Source organism: Typopeltis vanoorti, chromosome 16 (genome assembly GCF_054136105.1).
Source record: "Typopeltis vanoorti isolate ZY-2024b chromosome 16, IOZ_Tvanoo_1.0, whole genome shotgun sequence".
NCBI classification, from domain to species: Eukaryota; Metazoa; Arthropoda; class Arachnida; order Uropygi; family Thelyphonidae; genus Typopeltis; species Typopeltis vanoorti.
The window spans coordinates 91,537,700-91,555,773 of record NC_143564.1 but is presented as its reverse complement, the minus strand read 5'-3'; positions in this window follow the sequence as shown (position 1 = coordinate 91,555,773).

Below are 18,074 nucleotides of genomic sequence, written 5' to 3'. Positions count from 1 at the left end.
ACTTAAATAATTGCTTCACAACGTGGAATATCAATTCTCAGATCGTAAATATAAAGCCAGCATCATATGGATAAATTATGGAACACCATAATGTTCTGAAGATTCTCATTTAATCTTAAAATAGCTCGTAAACAATTCGGCCTCTTTCTAATAAAACTAACGACATCTTATTATGAAATCCATGCATTCAAACCAATATATTAAATGGCCCAATCATTTGCCATTTTTCACAATGTTTATTTCTCAAAACGAATTGTAAGAATTCTCTGCAGCAGTCACAATTCAATATCTGACTATACAAGTATATTGATCTTGACTTCAGTTGGAAGAGTCGTGTGGATTACCTCTGCATAATAATAAATTACGTTTAGTTGCACAGAGAATGCAAGAGCTCGGAGTCATTATTCCCATTTATATCAAAAATTAATAAAATAAAAGCCTTCGAGACTTTATAATACAATACAGTTCTAATGTGCACAAATTCATTCAAAATTGTTATTAGAATGAAATAGGCTTTCAATAGCTATATGCTATTATTAAATATCTGACAAGCATTCTGGTTATAGCTTATTTGATGAAAGAAACTTACTCTATAATATCTTACATTTTCTTTATGCATAGCTAAAGTTTTCTCTTCTCGGGGTGTGCACCGTTCTGCTGCGCATTAGCGATAATTGCTGGAGTCTCAAACATATATGTTTCTCAGTATAATTAACAATGATAACTGTGAAGTCAAGAACTAGATTCATTTTTAGAAATGTTCAGTCAGTAAAAAAATCGTAGCCAATAATAAAACAAAATAGAATATATTTGTTGCTTTAGAAACAGTCTCTCCTCCATTTGTATCAGTTCAGCAGTAGTCACACAAATAATAGTTGAATAAATTCTTGATTAGATGCATTATCAGCTACTGGGATTCTTTTTTTTTTGAGGTATTACGCAAGTTGCATCACTGAACTGAATAACTGACAATCCGTTATATAAATACAAATATTTATCTAAAGAAGAATTACAAAAGACATTCATTAAAAAAAAGAGAGGGATTATTTCATGATCCACTTAATCCAACTTTCTCTTTTCTATTTTTTTTTTAGAATCAAAACAAAATCTTGTATTATATTTTGATTTCTATTTGAAATCCAGTCTATGCACTTTATGCCTACATTGAAATTTCTTGAATAGTAATAATACGAAGTTCTCCATAATACGTAAAACTAATCACGACTAACCACAGCTGATATAAGATAGTGCGATTACTGAAACAGAATAAAGGAAGAAAGGTTAACAAGCGGAGAGGGGATTGATGCCAGGAAGAAATGGCTAAGAGTTACGTGAAGTTATAGGTGACCTTCGGTCATTTTTAATTGCATCACTTCAACTAATGAGGTTGAAGACCGAAGAGTAAGACCTGATAATATAGACTTCTATAGAAATAGTAGATTCATTTTGAAGAATGTCGATAATAGAAAATAAGTAATACTGGGCACTTGACCATGTAGCATTGCTACAGTATCCTATACAGGACTATAACAGAACTACATAGTTAAAGTGCTACTTTAACTATGTAGTTCAGTTCTCCATTCCTTAATTATTTGTTTTTACTTGACTACCTAAGACTTGAGAGACACGGGGAATAAAACGAAGACAATAATAACAACCTCTTCCTTAAAAGATCCTACTGTTTTTATACTGTAGATTTCATGGGTCTATATCGCTCATCCCAAACCGACTTTATTTAGCAATAATACTAAAATTTTGTTTCGTTATTATTGGTAGTCGCTTTAAAATATCTTGCAAAATGGCTTACAAAACTCGCTTTAAAACATGTTATTTAAAATTATCTAATCATTTTATTTTTGATACTATTATACCATTTATTCGTATGTGAGAAATGAAATTTAAAATATTTGCTTAATAGTGAGACTAGACAATCAGTTTCTGTAGGTGAAATCATCAATAATTCGATCATCAATATCATTCTTTCCTCTCTTTTTTTTTAATTCAGCTTTAATATAATATAAAACTATATTGAAATATGCTTTATGTGAATGATGTTCCCCAAAAAAATAGTTTGTTTTGATATTTTCTTCTTATTATCACCTTTGAAATCACTACGTTATTTTTTATTCCCATTTCTGTTTGTATTCAATCCCCAGCATATTGGTAGTGAGTTATGTAGGTATTTCAGCTAATCCTGGCTTTAAAATGACTAATATTGACGTTTCAGATACTTTATGTATATTGAAAGAATGGATTGCATTCCATTATGCAAAAGGTAAAAGTCTGCTAACTACGAAGAAAGGACTTCCGTTAACCATGAACAGTTTAACCATAGAAGGATCTCTTTGCAAGTAGCTTCTCGATATTAAAATGCAAGCTGATTAGCGAATGCTATCACTAATGGGAATTCGAATATCTTGAATGAGCGTTTCAGAAATAGATGATGATGACTGATCATTTAAATGAGTCTTCAGTTCAGATATATCTGAATAGCTGAAATCTCTCTCATAATATAGAGATATTCATTAGTAATATTTTAAAATGCAGATCCTTTTATTGACATGAAATATTTTGCATATGTTTAAACTTTAATTTTTTGTTTTTTTTCAACTAACATAAACAGATTAAAATAGCTGTATTAAAATAAACAGTTCAAAAATAAAATCATTACGCTTAATCGTAAACATTAAATTTCCCAGCTTTCCATATACGCTTCTGTCCTTCTCATGTCTTTCCCGCTGAAAATAAAACACTTAACTAGAAATAGTTTCTAATTTTAGTGAGTATAGAATATCTCGCACTATGAATAAAAGTCGGAAGGTTAAACAATCCCCTTTTTTATCATACAGATCTTTTTTTGATGCCCGAATTCACACATCATCCAACAACTTGATAAGTACAGATTTCTAATTAAACATAACGCTAAATAATGCCTCTAGAGTAGACACTGCTTTCATCTCTCATTAGTGGAATGCACTTTGAGCTTGTGAAATGACAGCTGGGCTGCTCGTGACTTGTGTTGTAATTAGGAAATCCGATATGGCGTGTCAAACATTGGCCGATCCTGACAGCCAGACTCCTGGGGACTGCCAGACACGTGATGAATGCAAAAATAGCTAATAATCTATGCTTCACTCGAATTACGAGTTTGAAAATAAGGATTAAACTGGAAGTAACAGAAAATGTAGGATATTTTATTAGAACGAATTGGCAACAACTCTAATGGATTATGCTAGACGGGAATGAATTATTAATGAAGAAATTATTTATAGGACTATCTATTTGGAATAATTAAATGGCCAAAAGCTCAAGAGAGAGAGAGAGAGAGAGAGAGAGAGAGAGAGAAAGAAAGAGCGAGAGAGAGAATATAATAACTGCTGTATTTCTTTCTGTAAGTGGAATTCGTTTTACTTAAATTGCTCTAATTAATGTGACTCCCACCTACAAAATGTTGTCAGCCCATAGTGAGGTGGAATAAGGATGTTTATCATGTTTTCAATTTTTATTTATTTATTTTTGTATTTTACATAATCCGTCAACCCTACTCTAGAGACCAATGACGAAATATTTACAAGCCGCTTAAGTAATCCCGGAACTTTATCAAGCCACTTAAGAATCACGAAACTTTTTCAAGTCACTTTAGGATTCACAACGCGTTTTCAATCCGCTTAAGGAATAAAGATTCCAATAAACAGAGAGAGAGAGAGAGAGAGATGGTCTCATACTGGGAGATGAAATTTATTTCCTACCTAAAGACAATCCGAAACATCCATGCCCATGAGGTAATTAGAAATCGCGGCCTATTGGTTGGAGAGTGGGTACGTTAACCACTTAATCAACTAGGCAGGCAAACAGGATTATTTTTCGTCATCCTTAATGACATTTCTCTTTACATACGTTTTGCTAGTCAGTTAAACACGTTCATTTTTTTCTGATAATTTTATTCTTTTTTTTTTCAAAGAACTCACTTAATAATATAAACTTTCATTTCTTATTATTATTCCTTAAGATATGTGATCTTAAATGTTCAAATTCTACAATCGGATAGAATATCTATTCAGTAAATCGAAAATATGCTTATAATGCTCAAATGTTTGCTACTGACGGATGCTACTTTTCTAGTACAAATATGGACACCATTTATTTAATTCTCAATAATTTCATAATTTAGAAAGTTTATTCGATAATACTCTACTCCTGTCAGTCTTATTCCTGAATCTATTGGACCCATATTATTGGATTATAAATCCAGTAGTCTTATTTTAAAAGTTAAAGACAAAAAATCACATCATAGCGATATAATTTGGTTTCATGCGCGTATAAGTCTCATACTATGATGGAATGCTTCATCATCTTAGTGTTGTCTCTTCCATCAGCGAACCGATGTTTTTCTGAATATCATCAGAAATCATGATAATCTATGTCCTGTTTCTGCTCAAAACCTTTATCAGCGGAGGGTATGTTTTAAAAGGAATTCAAAGTATGCCACTTTGATATATATACATAGTACTTTTGCTGTTTTCGTGTAATACTGTACTAATCTTTCTTAACATTGTTATATTGCAATTTTGTACCAAAACTGAATAAATTGCTTATAGTTATATTTCCTTCCATCTTCAATATGGTATAAATAATCATACCATAAAGTCATTGACTTGATCATTGATTAATTCTTCAGTAATTATTAAATACTTTGATATCATTACTTTCGGAAATTCACATCGTGTAACTTCTGCTCGAGTCATGTGGCATCATTATCTCAATAAAATTTCGGGTAGTCACATTCACTGCTCTATTCTCATGAGAGTCAAGATTTCAACAAAAAAAATATCATTTATTCGACCTGAGCTCGTTGTTATTTTTCATTTCATTTAAAGCACAAGATTTTACGTCTTCTGTTGCTATGCGTTGCTTAACTTTAACTCCTATATTTCAATTGTTATTTCATAGCATCATTACTTGCAATATTTTGGTTCAACCATTATTCGGTTTGCTAATGCGATGCCCGTGCTTGATTTTGGTGATCTATAAATTTATTTTTCCCTTCTCTTATTTCCACTCCTCGCAGAATTTATTAAGGATGCGTTCTTTTCGACTATACTTTTTTTAATTCTCTTTCCCTTCTAATATTTACCATCTTTTAAATACGGAAAACAGGATATTAGAAAAGCCATATTCTATTTTATTCGTCTTCTTTATTTATAATTATAACACATGATGAGAACATCATGTGATCAAAATGTGATCACAATTTCGAAGAGAACATCTTCGAAATTTTGATAACTAAATGAACCACATTGAACACATTTTTTTGCAGTTTTTGGAAAGGAACTAAGAAGGATGAGATGATAATATTGTGTCTGTCAGATGATGGGCATAAATATATGTATAAATAAATATTAAAAACTCTGTTAACAACAGATCGTGTTGCAATCATCTATTAGAGAAATGTCAATAATAATTAGGAATGCTAGGTAGGGAAATTATATTCTTTTTTGTGGTTCTTTAGCAGAATTTTTTCATTAAATATTTGGAACGTGTACGTCCTTTGGTTGGAAAGATCGAAGAATCGAATCCTGTCTAGAATACAAAGTGTATTTATAAGTAATTTTTAAGCTGCAAAGTCTCTGCGAAAGTCTAGTTATTTTTTATCTTATTTCTTTTTTAAATACAAACAGACAAAACTGGCCGGATAGCAGGTAATGTGATTAACAGTGATAATACAGGGTTTCGTGACCTCAGTTAGGATAACCGCACATTTAAGTAATCTCAATTCTCTAACATCATTACTTTGTTTCTGTAATGCTGTTTTCTAAAAGAATTAATTAATTAATCCTTTTTTATATATTTTTATGTTTTTCAGCCACGACTGTATCCTTTATTTGCTGCATTTTACTGTATGTTAATTTTTTCCATGATAAACATATATCTTGGAGAAAAAATACAAAATAGAGAGAGAGAGAGAGTTTTCAAGCATAAGAAGGTAACAGAAGGCAGTTTTATCTATCCTTTAAACAGGAATGGTTCATTTACTTGTAGAAATAAACTATATAACGTTTTTAGACAGTAGACTTTTATATAACTGAATTATTCCAGGAAGAAAAACTGTCCTATCCTGTCCTGTCCTCTTCAGTCAAGCGTCATCTCCATCCAGGTCGTTGGCAATTATTGATCTCAATATATTTCTGTCTTGGGCTACTCTCTTGTTTTCTGCAAAGATCGGACTAAGATAGTCCTGTATGTTTAACCATCTCTTCCTTTCTTTCGCGAACTTTCAATTCTTCCCTTTTTCCCAAACATATTTCGCAAATATTCTTAAACTATTCCCAATAAATCTTTTTTTAATAAGACAGTTATATTTTAGTGCTCTCTCTTCCTGGCAGGCCGAGAGGGTAGCGTATCTGCTCTCCACCCAATGGGCATGGCTGTTTGTGATTGTTCTAGTAACTCTGTGTGGAAAGGGAATCTGCTAACCTGTCACCTCTTCTAGCAGAAGACTTCACTCCCTAAACCCTGCGATGTACAGGAGTGGCCATACAGCATCCAATGACGCCACATGTGAATAACTATAACTTGGCACCCATCATCTCCAAAGCGTTAGTTCTCTTTTACTGAATCCAGATCTTCAATGCTTTTCTATACGTCCACATCTCTAAAGCATTACTCGTGCTTCTTTATTTATTGTCCACATATCTGCTCCATAGAAAAAAAGTAGAAAAAATAAAGCATTTTCATGTTTAAATGTTAATTTTTCTGCTGACTATCCATAGCTTTTGCTATTATTCATGTCGACGTTTATGGAACAGTAAACTACGTACACAATGAAATGTAAATAATTAATTAAGTAGCTATAATTAATTAAAAAATTAATTACCTGAAATAACTAATTTTTGTTAGTTAGTAAATTATTTATTTACATATCATTGTCTACGTATTTTCTTTTCCAGAAACTCCGACATTAATAAATAAAGCATTTAATCATTCTTAATCTAGTTTTTGCTCATTTCTCTTCACTTCAGTATATTCTTAATTTTGTTAAAGTTTCATTTTGAAATTTCTCTTGTAATTAGATATCCCAAGTAAGGGTCCAAATAAGTATGCCTTGTTTTTAGTTTTATTTTTTTCTTGTGGGTATATTTTCACTGCTTACTATCATAACTTTAGTATATGTATGTGTGCGGGGGGGAGGCACTCTGTACATGTATTTGCTCTATTAACCTTTGCAAGTATCTCTCTCATTCAAATGGCGCCAGTGTAAAGATAAATCATGTAAATATAAACTGGACCTCCTGGCATCACTCTGTTCCTCCAACTTCTGTAATGTTGAACCTGGAAAATCGTCTCTTGCCATACCATAATGGAAAAAAAATGAGAAACATTTGCTTCCTGTAGTTTTACAACAAAATATATAAGGAGAATACTCAATAACTTAGCCACTAAAGTGGCCTATCCTGATGGAATCTCTCAATATTTGTCCTCGAGAACAAATGCACATCGTCTCTCCAATCTTATATACTCATCTGGTACTTAACCAAATGCATGGAAGCAAACATATATCCAGCCTATAAAGAAAGGAAATCGTTGGATGTATTTGTTTATTGATCGAAAGCGATCTAGTCAGCCCTCTCCAAGATATTGTAGAAACTCATCACCCTCTGAGCACGGGAACAGCCGTTTTCATGCAGTGTTTTCCAACAACTATAACCTTAATATCTTAAAGACATTTTTGTCCTTTCTCAGCGCTCAAGTGCACCCGCATAAGGTACTGACATGCTATATGTTCTTCTACATATCGTACGTGTGTGTTTTTCTCTCAACTCAATAGTTGATGAGATAGTAATGCTACAATTTATATTGCAACCATTTGGGTATGAACAAATATATCAGTGTTATGGTAATAGCTTGTAATACTCGATATCAATCAAAGTGTAGTCATTGTTGATGAAGAAAATTGTAGCCATTAACAAAACGAATACATAATAGCAAATTATAACTGATAAATTTTCATATAATTTATTATATGAAATAATAAATTATAATAATTTCATATAGCATTTTATAATATAATTGTAGAAATATTATTAGTTTTTACTACTCTTAAAAATAGTGCCGAAAACTCGTTCTGTCAAGACAGTGTCTAAAGCTCAAGTTGTTGCTACTATGGAGAGCGTTTGCCCTGATGAACAAAAGTACTGCTGCAGTATTGATGATAATTTTTCTGAGGATAAGTTGACATTAGAAATATCTCGATTAAAAGAAATTATTAGAAAATCTACTAGGGAGTTGGAAAAGGTGGAAAAACGTTTCACTAAACTTAAACGGGATACGAAAAAGGATCAGAACAAGAACAGGCAGGAAAGTAGTGAACTTGGTAGTCAAAATATTAATAACAACAAGGTAAGTCAGCTAAAAGTTAAGAAAAAAAGAGGTCATATCGTATGGTGACTCAATTTTAAAATTTGTGCTTGTCGAGGGAGTCACTGCATAAAGTTTCCCGCGAGCGAAAATTAAAAATATGACAAAGGTAACTGAAAACCAAAAACAGAAAAATAAAAAAGATGGAGTTCTGGTAGGTACAAATAATTTAAGTGATGAAAAATATAGTATGAGAGAAGATATGAAAGGTCTGTTGGAAGAAGCGAGAAAGAAACGTGAGAAAGTAAAAATTGTTGGATTATTATCCAGATATGACAGTACTGAGTTAAGAAGGAGGGAGGTGATAACAAATGATTTCACACGCAGGCTATGTAGATATGGATGCGAGTTTTTATATGCGTGGGATGTGTAGGATGTGTTTGATGGCAGAAAGACGTGTATAAGAAGGATGGCCTGCACTTGAATTCATTTGGCATCATACGACTGGGGAAATTACTCTTTTGATATGAGACCTAATGTAGAGAGTCAGCGAAACTAGATCATCAAGGGAGGAATGGAGAAAATGTGTGTGAAAGTTCAGCTATGGTATGCAAACGTGATAAAGATATGAATTCCTTTGAACATGGTTTTGCATGTGACGAAGGAGTGGAAAAAGATGCTTTGGGTTCGAACGTTATAAGTATTACTGGGGAGGGAAAAGAGACCATTCTAGAACAAGACCAAATACATTGCATATCTAATTATAAGAATATGCTAGGTCGTAATTTATTATCTCTATACGCAAACGCCAGGAGTATTACAAACAATGAAAGGGGTTGAGTTCGTTGTTTTATTGAATACGATGTCGCCTACGATTGTTGGCATTAGTGAAACCTGGCTATCAGAATCAGATATGGTAAGTGGGATCGAGGGTAACGGACATACTATTTTTAGGAATGACAGAAGAGATAGGAGAGGAGGAGGAGGTGGAGTGCTACTAATGATATCAGCTGACGTAAGTCCAGTTAGGATAGAAACACAAGAAAACAATGATGAGAACAATGTTCCATGTAGCAGTAAGTTTGAGTCTATCTGGTGTGAAGTGGAAGTTAACAGAATGAAATATATGGTGAGGTTTGCTACAATCCTGGCGGCTCAGTTGCAGGGGACGAAGAAATGCGTCGCCAATTTAGCCTTATGGGTATGAAACTAATAATCATTATGGATGACTTTAATTTTCGAAACATTGATTGGGTAGAAGAGAAATCTCATGATAAGAAAGAAGAGGAATTTATTGAATTGTTGCGAGACAACTTTCTAAAGCAACATGTGAAAGGAGGAACTCGAGGTCAAAGAGTGTTGCATTTGTGCATAGCATCAGAAGGGATCTCTGTCAAGAGCATGGCTATTTTACCATCAATTGATGATAGTGGTCATGCTGTACTTTCTTGGAAAGAATCTAATTTCATTGATGCTCCGATCAAAACAGGTTACATGATGAACTACAAAGCTGTAAATTATGATCGCCTCAGGAGAATACTTATCAGGAGAATGAATGTGGAAGAATCGCTTTATTGAATGTAGATGGTACTCGAGTGTAGATAGCTAATGAAATTGTTCAGTTAATGAGTGCTCACTTTGCTAATATATCACCCAGGTGTATGTAACATGTTGCACAGTGCTACTGCTTCATTGGATGAAGGGTTAAAAGTTCATGAAAATGAAGTTGAAGAGCTGTTCAATAACTTGTATAAGAATTTGTCTATAGGGACAGATGGAATGTCAGCCTGTTTGCTAAAGGAATGCTCAGTCGAATTGGCTACGCCTTTCACATGTTTGTACAGCTTGAGGCTCAGCTCAGGAATGATACTACAGAAAGGAAGGAATGTATGATAGTTCCATTGCACAAGAGTAGTGCAAAACCTGATGTGTCTAACATTAGTTTTTACCGACCTAAAAGTATCTCTGGTCCGGTAATAAGGATTTTAGAGAAGTTGGTAAGAATTCGCATACAGAAATGGGTAGACAAACATGCAACATGCTATACTCTGCAAGGAACAGCGTGGGTTTACTAGAGGAAGGTCATGTTTTAGCAATTTGCTCATATTTGATAATGTTGTTGGATAATGGGGATGGATACACTATGATGATGTTGGATTATGCTAAGACATTTGATAGGATACAACACGAAAGGTTGTTGCATAAACTGGAGAATATGGGATGGGAATATAAACTCCTGACGTGGATCAGGGGTTGGTTGACAGACAGATATAAAAAAGTGGTATACATTGGGTGTGAATCTGCCAGATTTAAGGTGACCAGTGGTGTACCTCATATTTCAGTCCTTTGGCCAGTATTGTTTAATCTATACATTAATGACATCAGGAAGGATCTAACATTAGATGTGCAATTGTTTGTCGATAATGCGAAGATAGACAGGACAATCAGGGATGCACTGATATTCAGCAATTACAAAATGATTTGAAAAGACTGGAAATTTCGACAAAAGAAAACGGCTATCAGTTTAATATTAGTAAGTGTAAAGTTATGTACTTTGGCTTGATTAGAGTTCCAGAGGCATATTATATTAGCTGGGTTATGCTGCAAGAAACTGAAGAGGCAAAGGATCTTAGCATATTGGTGTAGAGTAATTTGAAGTTTAAAGGTTACATAGCAAATTTGCAAATACAAATCAGAGGATAGTTGTGATGTTAAAGCGAACCTAGACATGTAAGGATAAGGAAGTAATTTTGCCTCTTTATAAGGCTTTGATAAGACCACACCTGGATTATTGTGCGCAGATTTAGTCTCCCTGGTTCCAAGGGGGATAAAGAATCTGTAGAAGGGGTACAAAGAAAAGTTACAAAGATTAAATCAGGATTATGGGATTTAGATTATGAGGACAGATTTCGAGTATGTGGATTGCAGACTCTGGTTAACAGGAGAAAGAAGGATGATGTGAATGATAGAGGTCTATAAACTTTTGAATGGGTGTTATAGGTTATCAACTGATGAAATTTATCGTTATATGGAAGGTGGGGAGAGAACACGGGGTTATCCATGGAAGTTAAATTTATTTGCAGTCAAGAAAGAGGAAAGAGCTACGTTTTTCTCCCAGAGAACGAGTGAGTGGAATAATTTGCCCTTAGGGGTGGTGAGTGCATCTAGTGTGAATGAATATAAGGGAATATATGATACGATGAGTCCTTGACTCCCTGGAGGTCTCGATAATAATAATAATAATAAATTTAAAAACTACAAGAATATATAACTACTTTCTGTTGAATTCTTAAGGCAGAAACAGCTTAAGCTTAGTATGAAGCAAATCTAAAAATTCTTTGAAGTTAAAATGGCTACTTTGATGTATGAGTTAAGCATTATCAGTTGATATGAATTTGGTACTTCTATGATAAATACGAACATATATACATCACAGGTATTTTAAGTGATTTATAAAAATAATTTTTCGTATATGATTCGTTGGTCATAATGCCTCATTACCTTCTTCAGTATATAATAGAACCGCTGCTATGGATGAAAACAATCTTCAACTCTCTCTCTCTCTCTGCTACTCTCGTTCTCTCTTCCATTGTTTCTCAGTTAACTTATAATAAGACGGATTTAAAATTTCTTAAGAATGATAAAAATATTATTTATTTTTGATGACGTTTCCGAAGTAATAACGTATTCTATTATACAGCTCTCTAAAGAGATAATAAATGAAAACGTTCGTGTTAATATGTTTTTTTAAATGAACAAAATTTGAGTTTCTATTATTCTACTATGGAGATGCTAAATTGTTGGAATATCTTTTTAACACTACTCACTGTGGAAACATAAATAATACATTCTTGGTTGAAATGATCCTAAATGTATTCTGTATGATCCAGCAAAAGAGCATATCCCAAAGGGAGCATTATACTCGTATAGTAATTAATCACGTGAGAATAGTTACTTGATAAGCTGAATTATATGCTTCAGTATATTCATATGTTTACTATGTGAATAACAGATAAGAATAAAAAAAATATCCTTAACGGAAGAAAGGATAAGAACTGTTAAACTAGGGAAATAATTAATTGAGAAAAAAAGAAGATTGAATGAATTTTTCTTGTATTTTTTCTAAAGATTAAAAGGTTAAAACAGATAAAAAGTAAAAAGTTAAAAAGATTCTGATAAAACAAACAGAAACTCACAATGTTGTTATTATTATACTATATTTATATATTAAATTGAGAAGGAAGAAGCTCACAACGAATCTACAATAAATTACATTCCTGTTATCTTTCTGATAACTTTGTGTAGTGTACTATAAAAACCGAAACATCTTAATAGAATGAAAAATGACAAATGAAAAATGTTTGAAGGAAAGAAGGATGCAGTTCCATTTGACTTCTCTAATATCGCTTTTGTGTCTAAAAACAGATCAAGATACTTTAATTTCATAAAGAAATCTTCAATAAATAAGAACAAGTTCTTAACTAGATTCCCCTTTTCTAGTTTCATTACAAGTAAGTCAGAGTGCGATTGTTGAATTCTTTTTGACAAACATACAATGGTGTTACATTTCTTCTTGGTCGAAGAACAAATATTTTCTTTGCTTTAATCTCTTTCCTTATTAATAATATTCGCCTGACATACATTGCTGCTTTAAAACGTTTCCTTGAAAGAAGTTTGCAAGGTCTCGTTCATTAACTATACATAAAATACCATGTATCATTCGCTAAAAATAAAAGGAAAACTTTCACTGAGTAAATTTCCCTGAGGACGACAAGGCCAAGTATTTGTAACATAAATTTTCATTAAAGTACAGAAGATTTTGATGTACGTCATCCATGTAGCCTATTGCCATAAGTAAATCTTTTAAATATCTTCCTCAGATTTTAAAGCATCTATAAATAGCAGCAGAAAGTAATTTTTTAAGTAATTTAATGTTATATTTCTTCCGATGAATAATGATAAATTAAGAATAAGGAGAATAAGGAACATTTTCTAAATTTATAAAGCGGGCACTCTAGATCGATAACAATTAACATCCAGCTACACGTACAGATAAATCATGATTATTCGATTTGTCCTGATTACAATGAGTGTGCAGGTAAAAGATGAGGAAAACATATTTTTGCGGTTTTATTTAATTTTACGACTCCAGTATAAGGTTTCATTTACAATGATAGATGACCATTTTTGTATACATAAACACGAGGACTCACGTAAAAATTTCGTTCAAACGGGTTGACTCCTGCTCATTGTAACTTAAATCCCTCCCAGTAATTTAATCTCTCAATCTCTATCTATTCGAAAGAAACTGAAATACACAAAACAGACACACACATAGAGAGGAATTTAATTTTAATTCATTGGTATTTAATAACTAGGATTCATCTTTCATGTATATTAGAAAGAAGAAAGAGTTTCTCAACTTTTCTCAATAGCTGGATTTATATTTGTCATTTGATGGCTTAAGCTCGTAAACACAAGAAAGATATTTAATTAGGCAAATATTTCGGTCTGAAAATTGCAGACCATTTTCAGTGGCACTACAAGAACAGTTTTAAAAAATACAAGGTGGAATACTAACAATAGATCATTTAAAAATAGAACAAGCCGCGTGATGTTATATCACTAAGTATTAAAGGGAATATTATTAAGCAGAGACATGATTGAAATACAGATATTAATTAATAACATTAAATAACATAAAATTAATATGAATTAATGAGTTATCCTGACTAGACTTTCCCAGATTTTTGATACAGATATACAGTCATTCCGATTCAGATTACGATGGAGTAATGCCTCTACAATTTCTTTGAATAAACGTTCAAATTTATAGCGGGATCTATGTAAGAGGCGAGTTTTTGACCAAAGGATGTTGTGGTTAGTTTCAATCCCGTGCTGAGCCAATCCAGATTTTTCAGATTTGTTGTGATAAATGGAGGATTGATGTTCTTGGATTCTTTTTTCAAGAGAGCGTCCAGTTTGTCACACAACATCTTGTCGATTCTTATAATCTACCACTAAACAACAAAGATTCAATACGTCGAGTTCCAATTCCATACATCTCCGGGATTTCAGAATCTATCTCAAGAATTCTGAAGAAATATGAGTTAACAGCTACGTATTCATCTATTAACAAATTATCTTCCCATTTTCCTTCTCCAAAAGACAAACGCTCAACTATGTCTCTTCCTAGAGTTTATCAAATTCCCTGCAACTGTGATCTATCCTATTTTGGACAAACTGGACGCTCTCTTGAAAAAAGAATCTAAGAACATCAATCCTCCATTCATCACAACAAACCTGAAAAATCTGGATTGGCTCAGCACGGGATTGAAACTAACCACAACATCCTTTTGTCAAAACCTTGCCTCTTACATAGATCATAGATCCCGCTATAAATTTGAACGTTTATTCAAAGAAAATCGTACAGGAATTACTCCATCGTAACCTGAATCGGAATGACTATATATCTGTATCAAAAATCTGGGAAAGTCTAATCAGGATTAATTAATAAATAACTTAAAATTAACTCATATTAATTTTATGTTATTTACTATTATTAATTAATATCTTTATTTCAATCATGTCTCTGCTTAAAAATATTCCCTTTAATACTTAGTGATATAACATCACGCGGCTTGTTCTACTTTTAAATGATCTATTGTTAGTATTCCACCTTGTATTTTTTTAAACTGTTCTTGTAGTGCCACTGAAGATGGTCTGCAATTTTCAGAACCGAAATATTTGGCTAATTAAATATCTTTCTTGTGTTTACGTGATTATATTATTCAAATATATAAACGAAAAGTAACTATTACAGCAGTCTTGGAGATCTTGTCAACACGAAACCATGACACACATTTTGTCATGGAGCAGATGGAAGATTTTTTACAAAATGTATGATATCAAGTTTTGTTCTATTTTCGATCAAAAGACCTTGCCTGGTTAATTTCTTCAGGAGTAGAACTCTGACGATAACTTAATTATGAAATTTCCTCCTCGAGTTTAGCTAACACGCCTTTGTTCTTCTGCATATTGCAGTAAACGGGTTTTCTTTTTCATGCGTAGGGCATGAGGACTAACAACAACAAGAAATACACCGAATTTTCCATTTACTGGATAGATTGGTTCCAGGAAATATCATGTAAATGAAGACGGTGTAAAAAAGAACACAGTGCATAAGAAAAAATAGAGAATGGTTCCAGGTGTGAAAACCCGATATGAACAACAAGTTATTTTTAAACAAAACACATACACAGTGCGTGTGTGTGTGTGTGTGTGTGTGTGTGTGTGTGTGTGTGTGTGTGTGTGTGTGTGTGTGTGTGTGTGTGTGTGTGTGTGTGTGTGTGTGTGTGTGTGTGTGTGTGTGTGTGTGTGCGTGCGTGCGTGCTTGCGTGCGTGCGTGCGTGCGTGCTTGCGTGCGTGAGCGCGCGCGCTTTGTTTGAAAAATATATATATATGTTCATCTATTAAAGAAAATAGTGTGTCACTAATAAAACAGAAATTCGAAAAGGTCTAAATACATCCCGCATATGGTTATTAGTTAACTTTTATTCGCCTTCACTTTCTGACAGTAGCCGCATTCTTTTGTGTGAGACTGGAATTAAATCATTGCCACACTTGAATCACTTCTGCCGTCCTGTTCATACTGCAATAGCGAAACGTTGTCTTCGGTAAAAGGAACTAAATTAGCAATAATTTGCAATAATTCTGAAGGTTGATTTTTTTACCGTGAACTTTGTAATTAATCGTTGAAATCCTGTTTTGATTAGATTAGATCTTTCTATTATTCTTCGTATCGCATCATACATGCTTCAATTCACGTTTAAACTGTTCAGCTCGTTCAGAATTTGGATCATGTGTAAGAAAATGACTTTGTAATTTTACTAGTCATTTGAAGCCCTTCTTTAATTAATCCTGCAGTGAATAGAATCTATTCATCATCAATACCATCACATTTTTTTTCATCGAGATTCTCAAGGACAGCTTCTATTATTTCGTCATCACTAACAGCCTTGCCAATCATCATTCTTGAATATCTGCAAACGAAAAATCATCAAATCCTTCTCCGCCAACTATATGTGCTAATCTAATGATATCGGGATATTCCGTTGCATGCAAAGGTACAGAGTTTTTCTTTTTCACACATTCTGGCCACGTAGCTTTCCAGCATGCATTTAAAGTTGATGGTTTCAATTCTGATAACGCCAACTTAACAGATTTGATGCAATCCAAAATAGAAAATAACTCCCATCAATAACTGTCAGTAAATTATCCTTATCTAGTTTATCCAAAATGTATAGAATCTTCTTCTTATGTAGTTTTGAAGTTTCCTGAAGTTTGGAAGGTAGCGATCACAACCTAGTCTAGTGGTTGTATTAAGGATATTGTATTAGGTGGCAGAAAAAAACTTCAACATTCAGGCGTTCTAAAACAGGATGGACAGGCATATTTTCTATAATCAATAGCACTTTAAAACTCCAGTTGTTGTTTTTCATCAAATGATGTTTAGCTTCTGGAACAAAACATTGATGAAACCATTCATTCAAAATTTCTTTAGTAACCCAACCTTTTTTATTTGCCTTCCAGTGCTGATAACGTGCTAAAATCCACACCTTTCATTGCCCTGGATCTTAGGGATCGATTAATGAGTAATGGTTTTAATATACGATCTCCTGAAGCATTGCTGCAAAATAATAGCCACACGATCTTTAGTTGCTTTAAAGCCACCAACACTTTTTTCTGATTTCGCTATATAAGTTCTACTTGACATTTGTCTACATTGTGTAGCGTAAAGTAATCTCTGATATTTAAAACATCGAGGGAGTTCCCTAAAATTCAAGTTTAAGAACATATGTACCGTACTAGGAAATGATAATTATATAATTATATAATGATATTATATAATGGAAATATCCTTTTTAACAGAACTGAATTCAAACAGAAATTTTAAAAATAAGCGCCATTTGAATTTTAAATCAAAATATACAGTGTAAAAATAGAATTGATTTTGTTTTCTATACCGTGTTATTTCGAAATCGTGTAAAAAGAGAATCAGCTGTGCAGTACATTCTTAAGATATTTCTCCTTCCATCTTCATCCGTAGGACATTCTTCCCGGAGGACTGTCTCAGGGATAATGAAGCTTTCTAAACGAGATTATTCTTCCTCATACAGGATAGGATATGAAGGAGCAATATCGAATAACATGCATTATTTATGGAATAAACTTGCTTGTTCTATTTACAGTTTACTGTTTCCAAAATAATATAGGCATTGAAAAGAAACATCACTCAGTACGTATCAACACAACAGCACCCTGGTCATTGAAGAAGTCCTGAAGCCACCAGAGCCGTTCGAGCTTATTCGAGTTCGCTCTCCTAAGAAAATGTTTGTCTTAGAACAGACCTCTACCATGATAACTTCAAAAATGCAAAACATTTCTATTGAATCTATTGAATAATTGGTGTTTCTAGTGGATATATTTTAATAAAGTTAAAAGATAGCTGATTTATTTTTAGCATTGAATAAATATAGTTTCTCCCTTTAAAGAAAGATCTGATAATTGCATTTGAGTTATTATCTGTTCCAACAACTCATTAGATGTTTGAGACGTTTTGCTGGGTATATTTTTGTTGGTAAAATACATGTTTGAAAAATACGCTTGAAGTAAGATAATACAGGAAAGAAAAAAATACAGGATAGCAACCTAAGCTG